General features: G+C 35.9%; 1 protein-coding gene across 5 annotated transcripts in view; it reads right to left on the bottom strand.

Annotated features, from left to right (window-relative positions):
- ARB2A (ARB2 cotranscriptional regulator A) overlaps positions 1 to 16383 on the bottom strand; it is a 390660-nt gene that overhangs the window by 355012 nt on the left and 19265 nt on the right. The window lies entirely within an intron of this gene.

Raw genomic sequence — 16383 nt, forward strand, 5'->3', positions numbered from 1 at the left:
CTGAATTTAGCTAAACTATTTAGGTATACTTCCCCAATATCTAATTAAAAAAAAAAAAAAAACTTCTAGGCACTTTCAAAACCTGAAATTTCTTATAAAATACACTGCAAGCATATGTCATGTACCAGGTCAGAATATTGTCTTCCTGGGACATGCAGACGGGCAGAAGGAGAAACAAACATATACTACCCATTGGTATATAATTCAAAATGCAAATTTAAGGGGGGAAAAAAAAAAGCCCTTAAAAAAAAAACTATGTCAAATTCAATGTCTGAAAGTCACAGTCTATAAATGGTACCTCAATAAACAATCATAATATAAAGTTAAAATTTATTAAAATCTAATTCTGCTCTGCTTTGGCCAAAGGGAAAACATTTGAACTATAGTCAGTTTCTCCCAGGGTGCCAACAAACAAGGGGAAAAAAACACTATTCCTAAAATTTAACAAAAAAAATGCAACACATACAATGGGAAAAAGTTAAACTAAATTAATATAGTCAATCCATAACTGTTAATGAGATTACATAAAAGCTGAGGTAAGACAATATTCTTCTGATTGATTTACTTACTACTCAAAAAGTAAACTTCAGTTTCTACTCAAGAGGTATACTGTACGATTATCTTTAATAACTCAGGTATTTGTATAATTAACAGAGTAGAACAGAAAATACTTAAATAATGCTTAAAATAATAATTTTAAACTAACAATGTTCCTAGGGTCACAAATCAACGCTGCCCTGAGCTCAGCTCTGACTGTGGGTGGGGAAATAGAAGGGGAAGCTCTCTCCGGCTCTACCACGAGCTAGCCACATACTCTTGGCAAATTATCTAACTTCTCCATGCCTCGTCTTCCACACATGTACAATGGAAATGATAACCATGCTTCCCTCGTGTTCTTACAGTGAGGTTTAGTGTAAAACACTTAGTATAGTGCCTGATGGGTAATTAAGGGTTCAACATACCTTGGTTTGTTTTTTTTTAAATGCTATAAATGTATCCTAGCTTTGCCACTTAATAACAGCTCTGTGGCTAGGGACAAGCTTCAGATTCCTCACTTGTAAAATGTAAATGAAATAATAATATTTTCATATTGTAGTGGTTGAGAGTATTATAGAAGGTGTAGATAGCTGACTGTTGCTATTACTAGTGGTATTTTATTGCTTCTCTGGAATGCGAGGTTTCCTAACCTAGGAATAACTAGAATACGAGACCATGACTGGGAAAGCACTCTCACTTAGCATGGAAGTAGTTGCTATTTTTCTTCTGTGAATAGGTAACTCAAAACTCTGTAAATTATACGTAGATGAAATATGCCTATATTCCTTCAAGAACCAGTTTTGTCTATATGATGAGCCATGTGCAAGGCACTAGGATGCAATGGAGAATAAAACATGGTCACAACCTGTGTGGGGCTTATACTCTTGTGACCAGATCAAACTGCCAAACTGCCACAAATAAAAGATATAAGACTCAGACTGATCATTACAACACATAGGAAAAAGCAATATTTGTAAGGGCTATAGGGCTACGTTCACGAATTAGTTTCATCTGTCAAGTCCCACAAGTTTGGGTACAAGTGTCCCCACCAACTCCTTATTATCCACCATCCTGGAGCAGAAATTGAATAGAAATGTTCACCATGAGACACTCCAGTCAGTGCTCCGTGCTAACAATTCCAAGACCAAGTTAACTATTCACAGGAGGCTTCTTGTACTTTTTCACTCTGTCCCCTCTGTCAATCCAGTATTCTTGTAAATATGAACTTTTGGGTTATTTTTCACTGGCCTCAAATTGTCTAATTTCTAAACAGAACAACTTAAATGATTATTTCATCATGACTGTTTCACTGAAAGAGAAAGCATAAAATATTTTTGATGTCAGACTCGTTTTCAAAGTTCACATTTTAAAATTATGGGGATCTCATGTACAACATGGTGACTACAGTTATCAATACTGTGTTGTATACTTGAAAGTTGCTAAGAGGGTAGGTCTTTAAAAAAAATAGGTAACTATGTGAGGTGAGAGGTGTATTAACTAATCTTATTGTGGTAATCATTTCACAAAAGATACATAAATCAAATCATCACATTATATGCCTTAAGTGTACATAATGTGATGTCAATTATATCTCAATAAAACTTGAGAAAAAAAAAGCTGTAACTGCTCTTCAATATTTAATAACAAGTTCCCCCTTCAGACTTTGATCTCCATGAGGACAGATATCTTGTCTGTCCCTAAAACGAGGCTGGATATATTTGGAGCCCAATGGATATTTGTCAAATTCCCAAATAAATTGAGTAAGAGACAGAGGAGCGAAAATATATTTCACATTTTAAAGAACTGGTTTCAAGACTCCCAAGATCAAATATCAATTAATAATCATTATGCTTCTTTTGCACAAGATCCAAAGATATACACTGCAATTCACTGAAGTGACAATATTTAAGTTCGGACACGACTAATTACCATCTCTGACCCTAAACCTTACAGCAGCAGATATAAAGCAGGTAAGTATGCAGCAAATTGCCGACTGCTTTCTTATTCACTGTTAGATTTTCACCTTCTCAAGTTATTTTCCTTGGCAGTGGCACAGCTGGTGAAACTAAATCAGGAACATTATAAATTCTCAATTTAGTTTTCCTAATAAAAATTCAGAGTTATAACCTGCATGACCACAGATAAACACTCCTGCAAATGCAACCAGCAAGTTGTTTGATACATTTGAGATATATATATATATATTAATACGTGCACTCGACATAGTTTATTTAGTATTATCTGATGGAGGTTAGGTTATAGGGAATAAAGTGGTAGAAGGTTTTTACTGATGTGAATTGGGACACAGTTGACATGTTGTATACTTCATGATAACCACTGCTGTTTAAATACGGTTTCCTAGAAATGGTTACAGTATAAACTAGATTCAAAACATCTCGGTTTGCAATTTCATTCTGTGAACTACACAAAGCAATTATCATATCTTCTTGCCTTCTATGATTCCAACAGAGAATCCACCATGTATAAATAAAACTATAAATAACTTGTCATGTGTAATCTTTATCCAGTCAGCATTTCAAAACATGAAACAGTAGAATATTTATTTGCCTTGTTTGCTCAAAATATGGCACAAACACTTATAAAAAGTACAAAGACACACAGAAGCCTTAGTTTCCTATATTTGTTTGTTTTTAGTCAGGTATTAAATAGGACCTAGAAAGAGATCATTTTGCAACAGAAGGCCTTTCCACCTCATTCTCAATGTCATGATGAAAGTGCAAAATATATCACAGGACAAGTAAAACTGGGTTAAGTCCCTGGGATCCCTGGAGCTGGTCTGGTGCCAAAGAGTCTATGCTAAGTCAGGCTCTTGAAATTCAATTCAAGAGAGCCTGTGTGTGTGCGCTTAGTAGTTCAGACTTGTCCGACTCTTTATGACCCCATGAACTGTAACCGGCCAGGCTCCTCTGTCCATGGGATTCTCCAGGCAAGAATACTGCAGTGGGTTGCCATGACCTCCTCTAGGGGATCTTCCCGACCCAGGGATTGAACCCACTGCAGGTAGATTCTTTACTGTCTGAGTCACAAGGGAAGCCCCAAGAGAGCCTACTTGCAATCAAAACACAGTAACTGAATCAGTACCAGAGATGTATGAGGAACTAAAACATCTATCCAAATTATAGTTAAAGTATGCATGTTACTCAGAAGTTGCTCATCAGCAAAGGTTAGTTCATAACAATCCCAGACAGTTTACAGTTCTGAGGCAATAGTGTGAAAAATTTATGTTTCGGAGAGTGAGCATGTATGAGTGTGACTCTGGGTGGCGTGTGTGTACAGACATATGGGCACTGGGGAAGAGGCTAAAGAATAGGGCATGAGGCAGAAGCAGACACGGAGGACAAGGCCCAGGGTAATACGGGCTCCGGGCGCAGAGAACAGTGGCTTCTGCGGAGAATGTAATCTATATGTGGGTCAAAGTTTAGATCAGAGTAGGAATGCCTTGTTCCAACCAAAGCACATCTGAAGTAACTCCTTAGTTCCCGAAGCAATGTGATGTAGGTTTGGGATGAGAAATTCAGACTTTTGGACCTTAACTCCACCAGCTAGTGGCTGAGTGACCCTGAGAAAGCTTCTCTAACTTAAGTAACGGGAATAACTAAGAGACTAGAGCACCTCCCTGCATAGGGCGTTTCCTTGAGCCTCAGACGGTAAAGAATCCGTCCGCAATGCAGAAGACACGGGTTCAGTCCCTGGGCGGGGAAGAACGCCAGGAGAAGGGGATGGCGCCCCACTCCAGCATTCTTGCCTGGGAAATCCCATGGACAGAGGAGCCTGGAGGGCTACAGTCCACGGGGTCGCAAGAGTCAGACACGACTGAGTGACTAACACTGTCCCTTTCCCTTTACGGGATGATTATGAAGATTCTATGAAAAAATATAGACAAACACATTTTATAAACTAAAAACTCCTTTACAAATATTAGTAATTCACATAACATCGGAAATAATTTGATTCCAGTTACGATGTGCTCGAACTTCAAAAAGGCTATCCTTATCAGTTCAGCCTACAGGAATAAGAAACTTTCAATGTGTATCATTAGAATAAATAATAAAGCCCCCCAATAAATACTTCTTGAGTTGACTTGGCTTTCCAAGACTATGTTGCAAATAATCATAATGGAATTTAAATTAATTTGTTTCACTTGTTTATATTCTTGTCCAATCTTACTAAAATGTATGTCTAAAAAAGTTCAAGCATGTGAGTTCTATCTCCATTCAGATCAAAGTCGTCCAAAGAGCACTATTTTAACTATCTCTTAAATGCACGTGTTACTCAGAGTCACCAAGCCTTTTCACATCCAGTTTCTTATTAGGGACAACTTATTAGCTACAACTGGCTGGTAGAGTCAAACTGCTGCTGCTGCTGCTAAGTCACTTCGGTCGTGTCCAAAACTACTCAACTTCAACTAGGAAAACAACTCCAGTTTCCTGATCCCACAGAAAGTTTTCACTCTTGGGCACTAATTTGTATGATCAGAGAGTATTACAATTTAGAGTTTGGGCTAGCTGGAGGAAATTAATTACATATATAAAAGTTGTCCACCAAAATTGTCTCATTCTATTTGCTTTGCTACTCAGAATTAATACTGATAAAAATTACTCCCCATCACAATGGAATATTCCTGAGCCATTTAAAAAGAATGAAATATTGCCATCTGCAGCAGCATGGATGGACCTATAGAATATTATACTTACTGAAGCAAGTTAGACAGAGGCAAATATTATATGGTATCACTTATATGTGCAATCTAAAAAGTCAAACAAATGGACCTATATATAAAACAGAAACAGACTCACAGACATAGAACACAAATTTATAGTTACCAAAGGGGAAAGTAAGGCAAAGGAGGGATAAATTAGGAGTATAGGATTAACAAGCGCAAACTACTATACATAAAATAAATAAGCAACAAGGATTTACAGAAAAATATATTCAATATCTTATAATAACCTTTAATGGAAAAGAAGCTGAATATATATATATATATATTCATAGATATATATACAAAACTGAATCACTTCATTACACACCTGAAACTAACAGACATTGTAAATCAACTGCATTTCAATAAAAATTTTAATACATTTTAAAATAAATCCCTAAACTGCAAACAAACTGAAACAAACTACTCATCAAGTTTGTTACACAGCTATTAAAAAAAAAGTTATTCCCTATCATTCCTCACAATATTTTGGTAAACCAAGCATCTAAAAGAAAGAGTCAAAAGTTAAGGGATATCAAAAAGACAGATTTCAGAAGAAACTAATCTACTGTGTCTTTTTAACAAGTTCCCAAATTGCGAGTCATTTGGTTGGCTTTTATATTGTTTTCTGGTTAGCAAAAAGACAGAAACTCAATAAGGCTAGTGAAAAACCTTAGAATATTTACAAGACTACACTAAAGCTCAATCTGAGAAATTAAACACACCTAAACAATCCTTTTAGATAATTCTCAATTTTGAAGCTCCACAAAAGAAAAAAATAATTTAAATAGCCTTTTATGAAGTTTTCATAATATGGAACAGAAATAGCAGAGGTACATCAGAGGGCAAAAGAATTCTCAAAAAGGACATGTGCTCAAAATTTGAGAAAAACAGAGTATGTCAAAAATATAGGATCTTTTATGGGGGTCAAATTAAATTGTCATTAGCTACTTAAGAGACTCTAATTTTACGGTATACATAAACAGTAAAATATAATACTACGAACGTACATAACTCCAGACCAACTGACCAAGCAGAAGCTATCTTCGTAAGATTTAAAAGTAACCAATACCATGAAATAACATAAAATATAATATGCATGTGGTAGACACTAAGGTGATCCTCTCTCAGATTAATAAATAGGTTGGGGGAGTTGGGGTGGGGAGAGAATGAAGAGTGACTGCTAGCGGGTACCTAGTTTCTTTTTGAGGTGATGATTCCCATAGTCTGAAAGAGATGATGTTGGTGTTGGAGCAATGTTCCTTGCTGTGTATTAAGGGGCTCTGTCTCCCCATCTCTTCTTTACAGCTACGATGCCAAAGCTCAAGGCACAGTCTCAAAAAGGAAGAGTCTTGACCATCTCACTCATGCTTCCTTTTTCCTTCCACAAAACAAAAAATTGCTAAGTGGACTTCAGGCAGACTCAAAGAACTTCTCTCTTCAAATGTCCCTCTCATCCCTTCCACCATAGTCAGGCTTGCAACCATGTAGGCCTGCTCTATCTAAACACCAGGGGCAAATATTATTTCTAGGTATAAATGTGAACATTTACATATAAAGTTTTGTAAGCTGCAGTGCTCTAGTCTAGCTTTAGTTCTGTGCATTGGGTTTCTCTGTCAATCATCATTTGCCTCCCTGGCCTGTCCCCGTCCCTTACATACACCTTCCAATGAGAGAATCTGGGGGGAAGCACTGATTCACTCTGGGGATGATCTAGTTCATTCCTAGGCCACAATCACCTAGTAGTATTCAAATTTTACCCAATTTCTAATAGGGACTGAAATTTGGTAATAATTGCTTTATTTTGGTTATTATTATTTTGATTATTATTGCAACTGATCTCACACACAATATTAACTTACTTCAAAGTTAGAAAAGTAACACCTGCTATAGTTTAAAAAAAAGAAAAAATGAAGGAAAAACTTGAGTATATAATCAAGCAATTTAGTCTTAAGCCTAGCAAGATATACTAATAACACCAGCAACAGAAGTTAATGGCAAAGACAAGACTTGGGGGAGACCACAACTGTACTGCAAATAGCATTTAAGTACCACTCATATCCAGTGTCTACTGACAGTGCGCTCTTTATTGTTTATTTAAGGGGAAAATATCTGTGAAACTTGACTTTACCTAAATGTGTTAACAACTATGAATGTTATCACTTAGGTGCCTTCAGAATGAATAATTTTTTTCTCAGCTTCTAGACTTTCCCGGTTCTTTACTAAGTGATATTACTTTCTAGAATTTCATGTCTGTACCACATTTCAAAAATGACTGCATCCTGGAACCAACAAATGATGAACTCAGAAAGATTTGGGAAGGCTCTCTATTCCTGAGATACTACAAATATCTGATCTTAAATAAAAAGATTTAGAAATGTGAAACTTCAAATCATCTTTTCAAATTACCATATTAGTTACAGTGGTTATTTATTCAGAAAACAATAAAAACAATTCATAACTTGACTAAATTAACAAAGGGGTTGAGATAGCAAAATTCTCTTATTCCAAAAACAAATAAGAACCCTACTGGCTTCTACAAAATTTTTTTTCCTCAAAAAACAACCATCACTTATCCAGACTATTAATTACAGGAATTTAAATCTGTAGTGCTAAAGTTGCCAGCACAGGGACCGTGTGGAATATCCAGCCATTTATATTAGTAGACCTATTTTTTAAACACTGTATGCCAGACAGCTTTCACTACTATTGTCTACATAAGCACAAAGTGGTAGAAACCCTTCCTAGGATCATGAGAGTCAAGAATTTTACAACTAGATTTTCCTTCCACATAGTAGCAAAGTTCCCTGAAGGACCCTCCTATTGAGAACAAACTTAAGACGTACATTACAAAACATTACAGTATCTACAAATGTTACTCACTAAATTAACATAGAGGGAGAAAAATCATAATAACTTCAACATCTGCAGAAAAGTATCTGATAAAATTCAATACTCCTTTTTGGAAAAAAAGTCACAGCAAACGAGGAATAAAAAGGAGTGCTCTTAACATGATAGAGAGGCTCAAAAAATTACAGTAAAATTACTCTCCACGGTAAATTACTAAAAACATTCCCTTTAAACTCAGTTACCAAGAATGTCCAGCCTTACCAGTTTGCTTTTATCACTTCTAGTCAAAGTTTTCTGAAGTTTCTAGCCAGTGTAAGGAAACATAAAAAAAAAAAAAAGAAAATAGATAAGGATTAAAAATAGGAAAACAAAGTCACCATTTTTTGCAGATAGTATGATTATCTTTTAGATAACAACAAACAACAAAATCAAGAGAAAAGATCTTCAAAAATACAAAAAATATATGAAGAATCTCTACATTATCAGGGATAAAAAGAGAATTTGGCAAGATGACTAAAACGATTTATATTTTGAAGTAAAGTATATTTATAAATACCAGCAACAATCACTTATAAAGTATGGTTGCTTTTTTAAAGACATTTTTGAGAGCAAAAAATAAGTTACATAGTAAGAATAGATCTAAGAAAAGGCATGTTAAAACGATGTGCAGAAAATGATAAAATCTTACTAACGGACAATAAAGAAGACTGAAATACATGAAGAAACATCCCATATTCATGTACAGAAGGGCTCAATACGGTGAAGGTATCAAAGAAGATGACAGGAAGACTTGCCTTACGAGGTATCACAGTAATTAAGACAGTGTATCGTTAGCACTAGAAGAGACAGCTGACCAACAGAATAAAACTCCAAAGCAGAGCCACATAACAAATCATGTGACACAGATGACATTGACATACCACTGGGCAAAGGATGAAACTTTCAACATTCGGAACTGGTCAGCTACATGGTAAAAAATGAAAGTAGATATCCATTTCAAAGATAGATATCAATTTTGAATGGATTAAGGGTATAAATGCAAAAAGCAAAACTTTAAACCAGGGGAAAATATGGGAGACTACCGTTTTGATCCTGGGGCAGGAAATACAACTTTAAAAGAAAAAAAAAAAGGCTGAGTTTGTTTTTTATTAATTTATTTGATTTTGGCTGCCCTGAGCAGCACATGGGATCTTAGTTCCCCAGCCAGGGATCAAACCCGTGCTCCCCTGTGCAGAGTCTTAACCAATGAACTGCCGGGGAAGTCCCAAGAAACACAACTTATTAATAGGTATTTACAAAAAAGACACTACAAATAACATCTAGGAAATATTACAAAGTGACAATGTGCTTTGCTTACTTGCTCAGTTGTGTCCGACTCTGTGTGACCCCGTGGACTGTAGCCCACCAGGCTCCTCTGTCCATGGGGATTCTCCAGACAAGAAACTAGAGTGGGTTGCCATGCCCTCCTCCAGGGCATCTTTCCAACCCTGGGATACCCAAAGTTAAAAAAAGAATTGGGTATAATGGAGACTTTTATTCACAGTGCTGACCAAAATATATCTTAATACAACCACTTTTTTAAAATTGGCATAAGATATCCAGCTTAAACATTCTGATCATCTTCAGTTCAGTAATCACACATCTTATTCCACTACTTGGTCTTGTATATGTGTAACAGAAGACAGGTATAAAAATGCTCAAGAAATGTTCATATCATCAAAAAAAAGCTAGTTTATTCATTATCTGTAGATGCAAGACAAATTACCTCAAAATGCAGCTGCCAAAAACAACAAATATTTATAATGTACACCCCTCCCCCCCAAAAATTTATAATCTCCCATGATTTCTACACATCAGAAATTCTGAAGCAGCTCATTTGGGAGGTCCTGGCTCAGATTCATGAGGTTGCAGTTAAGATAAATTTACAAGTCTATAACCATCCGAAGGTATGACTGAGGCTAGAGGTAACTCACACACACAGATGGATTACAGATCCTGGGTTGATGCTAGACACCTCAGTATTTCCTCACATGAACTTCTTTCCGGGACTAATTGAATAACACCAAGCCATGATTTCTGGTTTTCTTCACAGAGATAGAACCAGGAAATCAAGGAGAAAGTTGCAAAATTCTCACCATCACTTCCTCAGTAGTCTACTGGCACAGAGGACAACTCTATTCAATATAGGAAAGGTCCACACAAAGGTATAAATATTAAGAAATAAGGATCACTGGGGGCCATCTTAGAAATTGGTTACCACAACTGGAAAAGACTGTTCTCCAATTAAAGCAAGGCAGACACACTGCAGTATATTAACAGAATGAACAGTATAAGGCAGTGAAACTGAATGAGCCACAACCACACTAAAAAACACAGACGAATGTTCCAAAAATTATTGTTGCTGTAAGTCGTGATCAACTGTTTGTGACCCCACGGATTGCAGAATGCCAGGCTTTTCTGTCCTCCACTATCTCTCAGAATTCACTCAAATTCATGTCCACTGAGTCAGTGATGCTTTTAATATCCAACCATCTCACCCTCCACTTGCCTTCAATCTTTCTCAGCATCAGGGTCTCTTTCAGCGATAGTTGGCTCTTCATATCAGGTGACCAAAGTACTGGAGCTTCAGCTTTAGCAGCAACTCTTCCAATCAATCTTCAGGGTTGATTTCCTTTAACACTGACTGGTTTGATATCCTTGCAGTCCAAGGGACTCACAAGAGTCTTCTCTAAAATAGTACTGACTAAACAACCAAAAATCAGAAAACTGATAATACCATTTATATAGAGTTCGCAAACAAACTTAACTAAAACAATTTATAGGAATCACGATTTAGGTGATAAAACTTAAGGAAAATTAAGAGAAAAACACAAAATTCAGAATATGGATTACCACTGGGAAGGTGGTAGGAGAATGCAGTCGGGAGAAACACACGAGTCGATATAAACTGTTGATAGTATATAGACTATACACCACCAAGACTACATACAACTCAGGCCTGTGTGTTTTTTATCAACAACAGATTTTAAAATAAATGATAAAGAAAACACTGAAAGAAAAGTAATAACTAATTTTAGCAGTACTGCCTTCAATAAGTTGTTCTTTGGGGTATTTTTGCTAAGCATAAAGTTAGGAGTCCAGTCCTACTGAGTTAGTCAGAAATTTGAGGGTTCTACTTGCTGAATAAACCTAAGAAGCAGTTGTTAGGGAAAGGATAATCAAGTATTGAGTAAATCTCAGAGTGACTATATATCAAAAAAATTTCATAATACTAAAACCCAATTGATTCCTTGCCTGTTTTGAAATGGAACTAACATTTTGAAGAAAAAAAATTTGATTTTCTCAAAAGCATTTGCACCAGCTATTTAAAAAGATAAAACTGCAAATGATTAAAGCCTGTATTAAAAATAATATCCAAAAACTTTATAATAAAGTATTTGAGAATACAACTATGCACATAAACTATTACTTATGGTTTTGGTCTTTCGTTGGTATTTGCTACTAGTAAGTACAAGTAAAATCTGCCTTTGAAGATATACAGGCAACTAAATTTTTTAAATGCTGGCACAGGGGCAGTTATAAGCAACTTGAAAATAAAAGATAAGGACTAAGATTTCCATCTAGTCAAAGCTATCGTTTTTCCAGTAGTCATGTATGGATGTGAGCACTGGACTATAAAGAAAGCTGAGTGCCAAAGAATTGATACTTTTGAACTGTGGTGTTGGAGGAGACTCTTGGGGACTGCAAGGAGATCCAACCAGTCCATCCTAAAGGAGATCAGTCCTGGGTGTTCATTGGAAGGACTGATGCTGAGGCTGAAACTCCAATACTTTGGCCACCTGATGTGAAGAACTGACTCATTGGAAAAGACCCTGATGCTGGGAAAGACTGAAGGCAGGAGGAGAAGGGGATGACAGAGGATGAGACGGTTAGATGGCATCACTGATGTGATGCACATGAGTTTGAGTAAACTCCGGGAGTTGGTGATGGACAGGGAGGCCTGGTGTGCTGCAGTCCATGGGTTGCAGGGAGTCAGACACGACTTAGCGACTGAACTGAACTGAAGATTTCATTTCAGAATGAAATTTCTGTCTGACCCCTTGACTACCAAAAGACAGACTCATCTAGTCCCAAAACACTATTTTCCACAGAGGGATCTTCTGTAAGTCTTTCAACATGACACAAAAATAGGCTTTAATTCTGAGAAAAAAATAATCCTAACTTTCCTTACTTTTTTTAAAAATAAGGTAAAAGAGGAAAATGTTGTAGCAGCAGCCACTGGAGGGAGGACTTGATGTTAGAATGAGAATAAAACAAGAATAAAGCATTTTATCTGGCGCTTTGTCTGAAAATAACATTTTGTTAAATTCATTTCTATTTGTTTAAATGACAAATGCTGAAAATACTGCTTTTTCTGCTTGAGAGTTAAACTTCCTTTCACTGAAAAACAGATGTTGATTCAACCATCCTTTATTGGTACACAAATTAGCAGCAAGAAAATTATAAAGCTGCCTGGACTGACAAAGAATTAGCACCAATGCTTAGCCTAAGTATATATTTAAAGGCCTATCCTTCATTTTAAATAAGCCTGCATTGTGTTCATGTGAAATGTTATCCACAGATTTTAATATAAGACCTCAGGCACCACTTAAGCCCCAGGTTCATGAGGTCGCAAGGAGTCGGACACAGCGGAGCGACTGAACTAAACTGAACCACAAGAAATCCAACAATTCAGAAGTTGGCAGCGCTTCTGTAAACTCGTGGCATTGCTCTTCATTTGGCTAATGGGTCTGGTTGTGCTGTTAATGAAAATATTCAGATATATTAGTATTTGTTCATGCAAGCCTGTTTGGTTTTTGTTTTTGTTTTTTTTTACAAACAACCCCCAAGCTTTATTATAAACAGGCTACGGCTCCCCAGCAAAGGCACAGATAGACAGTGGCTAGAGTGGCGCCGGACAGAGGCCTGCAAGCCTGTTTTAACACACACACATACACAAATACACACACGTATTACAAGGATCCCAAAGTAAGCTGTAAGCTTCCAGGGCTGACCCTTCAAAAACTACTAAGTCCAACAATATTATTTAAGAGAATTTTAAACCAAGACTCAAAACACAAAGTCATAGAACTAGAAGGGTATGGAAGTAGTCTCTTTCACAATTTCAGCCACTATTTTAATAATGGTCATATGCTAAACAATAGACACCAGGCTTGGGTAAAATCCTGAAAATTGCAAACCTAACTTCTCTTCCCTTTTTAAAATGATTTCTTTCACAATCAATATTTTGGATTAGACTTCTTAAACTGAAGAATCCTACTGTGATTTAATCAATGAGCCAGCAAAACTGTCAGTTCTGAATAAGAAACATCCAGGAGAAAAAGCAAGAAAAGTGTAAACTCTGAGAGCATACAAATTCTTCATCTGACAAGATATTTTATTGAATAGGGATCATGTAAATTAAGAAAATGGTTTCAAATAATAAATTAGTAACAACAAATATGAAGAGTATAATTCAAACACTTATGCCAAAAGTTTATTTATATTTTCAATTTACATGGAAATTCACTATTTCAGGACCTCTGCAGTACAGTTTTAATTTTTTTAAATTTTATGAAGTACTTGGTCCTTCATTTATATATTTAAATTTTTAGATCTAGCTAATATTCATATGTCTTTAAAAACGAGTAGAAAATAGTAATTGGAAAATGCTAAATATATTCACTTGCCAACAATAAACCAAAAACAAAAGTTTTGTAATTACAAAATGTATAAGAGAAAACAACCTTACTCAAATGTTTTGCAGAAATTGAAAACAAGTCTCAGGCAGTAATACATCTTAATAAGTAAGGTAACCAACGGCTCTGTAATTCTGTAGGTGAATATATGCATCATACTTCAAGGCTGAATTACCTAAAACAGGCATAAATGATCAAAGCCTTGAAAATTGTGCTGCAGTTTCCTATAGGGTCAACATTTAGAGAAAAACAAAAAGTAGTTGAGCTCTGAGAGGAATACATTTTATGATTACAGTCTAAGATGCTATAAAGAAAATTATTTTCTTATTTTTATACTAACCTTAATTAAATGTGTAACACAATTTTGCTAAGATTTTTTTCCATGTTTTCATAAGAAAATTTACTGCTTAATTTAAAAAAATGAAGTTTAAACTTAAGACACAAAACATCTCCACTCTGAAACATTTCTCATTCAATAATTACTATTATGGAAATATTCTCCTCAAAGAGCATGCTCCTTAAGTACATCAGGTATTTTAGCTCTTTGTATTTTATATTAGGGGCTTTCCACGTGACTCAGTGGTAAAGAATCTGCCTGCCAAAGCAGGAGATGCAGTTTTGATCCCTGGGTCAGGAAGATCCCCTGGAGAAGGAAATGGCAACCCACTCTAGTATTCTTGCCTGGGAAATCCCACGGACAGAAGGGGCTTGGTGGGCTATAGTCCATGCGGTCGCCAAAAAGTCAGACACGACTCAAGTCACTGAACACCAGTTTTATATAATGGTCAGCTGTATACAGGTCATACTTCCTCTCAGATAGGGGCTATCTTACTCACACTGACATCTCATATATTATGGGCTCATAAATGCTGACTTGAACAGGGCTTGTTTATAAAATGATTGAAGCCCACCAAAGCAAACAATATTCCCAAGGAATAAAGAGAAGAAAGAGAATTAATGCAAAAATGAGTCTCTGGGAACTCCTGGTGGTCCAGTGGTCAGGACTCCGTGCTTTCACTGCCGAGGGCATGGGTTTGATCCTGACTGGTGAACCAAGATTCCACAAGCTGGGCAGTACGGCCAAAAATTAAATAAGTAGTCCTTACTTTATTTTTGAAACTGTATACACAATTTTATTAAACAAGTAACACTAAATGACATTCTTTCAAATGAAAGCTATTAGCTAATCTAGATTAATTACTTAAATAAAAAATCTTGATATCACTATAGGATATAGTAGGATTTAAATGATATAGTTAAGGTCTTATTCAGAAAGAACTAATAAACAGTTGGAACAAAGATATAGAAACATAGAGTTTACAGAATATATATATATATATATATATATATATATATATTCAGATCTTCATTCAAATGGAAGCAAAGCACACTAAAAGTAACAGCCATAAGGAAAAACAGTATCACTTCATTATTAGTTTGGTCAGTGCCTAATAAAATAGTTTAGGGATTTGGTAAAGCTGGATTCAAATATGTAGCATAAGTTTGAAGCACAGACAGAACTTTCTATCTTTTTCTAAGTGTCAAACTAATTTTAGGATTTCAGAATATTCTGAATTGCTAAGTAGACCAGTAAATATTAGGGCTGCATAAACATCTACATGGAAAATGTAAAGGATATATGATCTTTTAAAAGTCAGACAGATCAAGAAAAGTACAAGACTGATCAAATGGGAAATTTCTCAATGAAGATGGCAACAACAGAAGAAAAGGCATTCTCCCTTAAATATCACTGTAATTTGCACCTTAAAGTCAATATGTAAACAATCCCAGCTGTTTTATTTGCACAGATTATACACATGTGACAGACACAGGCAAACTAGCTCATAAATGGGAAAGGGAAGAACCACAAGATTTCAAACCATATAAACAGTATATAAATTCTGACATTTTCAAAACTGATTTTCCATTCCAACCACTTAAAATGCAATGCCAGGTAAACAGAAGACAGTAGAAAAATCATGGACTAAAACGTAGGGAGAAATGAGGATGGTGTTACTTCTACGTTCCAAGTACTTCTCACTAAATAAGAAAGCTCAGTTTCAGGAGTGAAGAACCAAGGCAAACAACAACAGGTCAGACTAAAACCCTCAAGCTCTTCTCAGAAATCTGCCCTATATGTAGGGCAGACAGATCAGTGATTTCCAAAGATCACTGAATAGTAGATTAATGAACAAAACAAATCAAATACCACGTTATCTACCCTATCCACATCTTAATTCACCACTGAATTTTAATGCTTTATAGCTATTATGAATCTCACGTGGGCAGTTACTTATCAAATCATATCTGGTGTCAAAAGAGGGGAACATAACCTAACGCCAAGTTTTCTAAGCCAGAAGAGTGTCTTCCCTGAGAGAAGGCAAATTATCAGGCTAAAGAAGAGTTATGACTGCAAAAGCAATGAGTAAAAAGAGTGCAAAAGCAAAAATGTTGAAAAACTGAATTCTTTCCCCCTCAGACCATTCGCAAAGTAAAAATGTCCACTTAACTATTAAGTGGATTAAGAAACTGAAA

This window comes from Muntiacus reevesi, chromosome 1 (assembly GCF_963930625.1).
Source record: "Muntiacus reevesi chromosome 1, mMunRee1.1, whole genome shotgun sequence".
Classification (NCBI taxonomy): domain Eukaryota; kingdom Metazoa; phylum Chordata; class Mammalia; order Artiodactyla; family Cervidae; genus Muntiacus; species Muntiacus reevesi.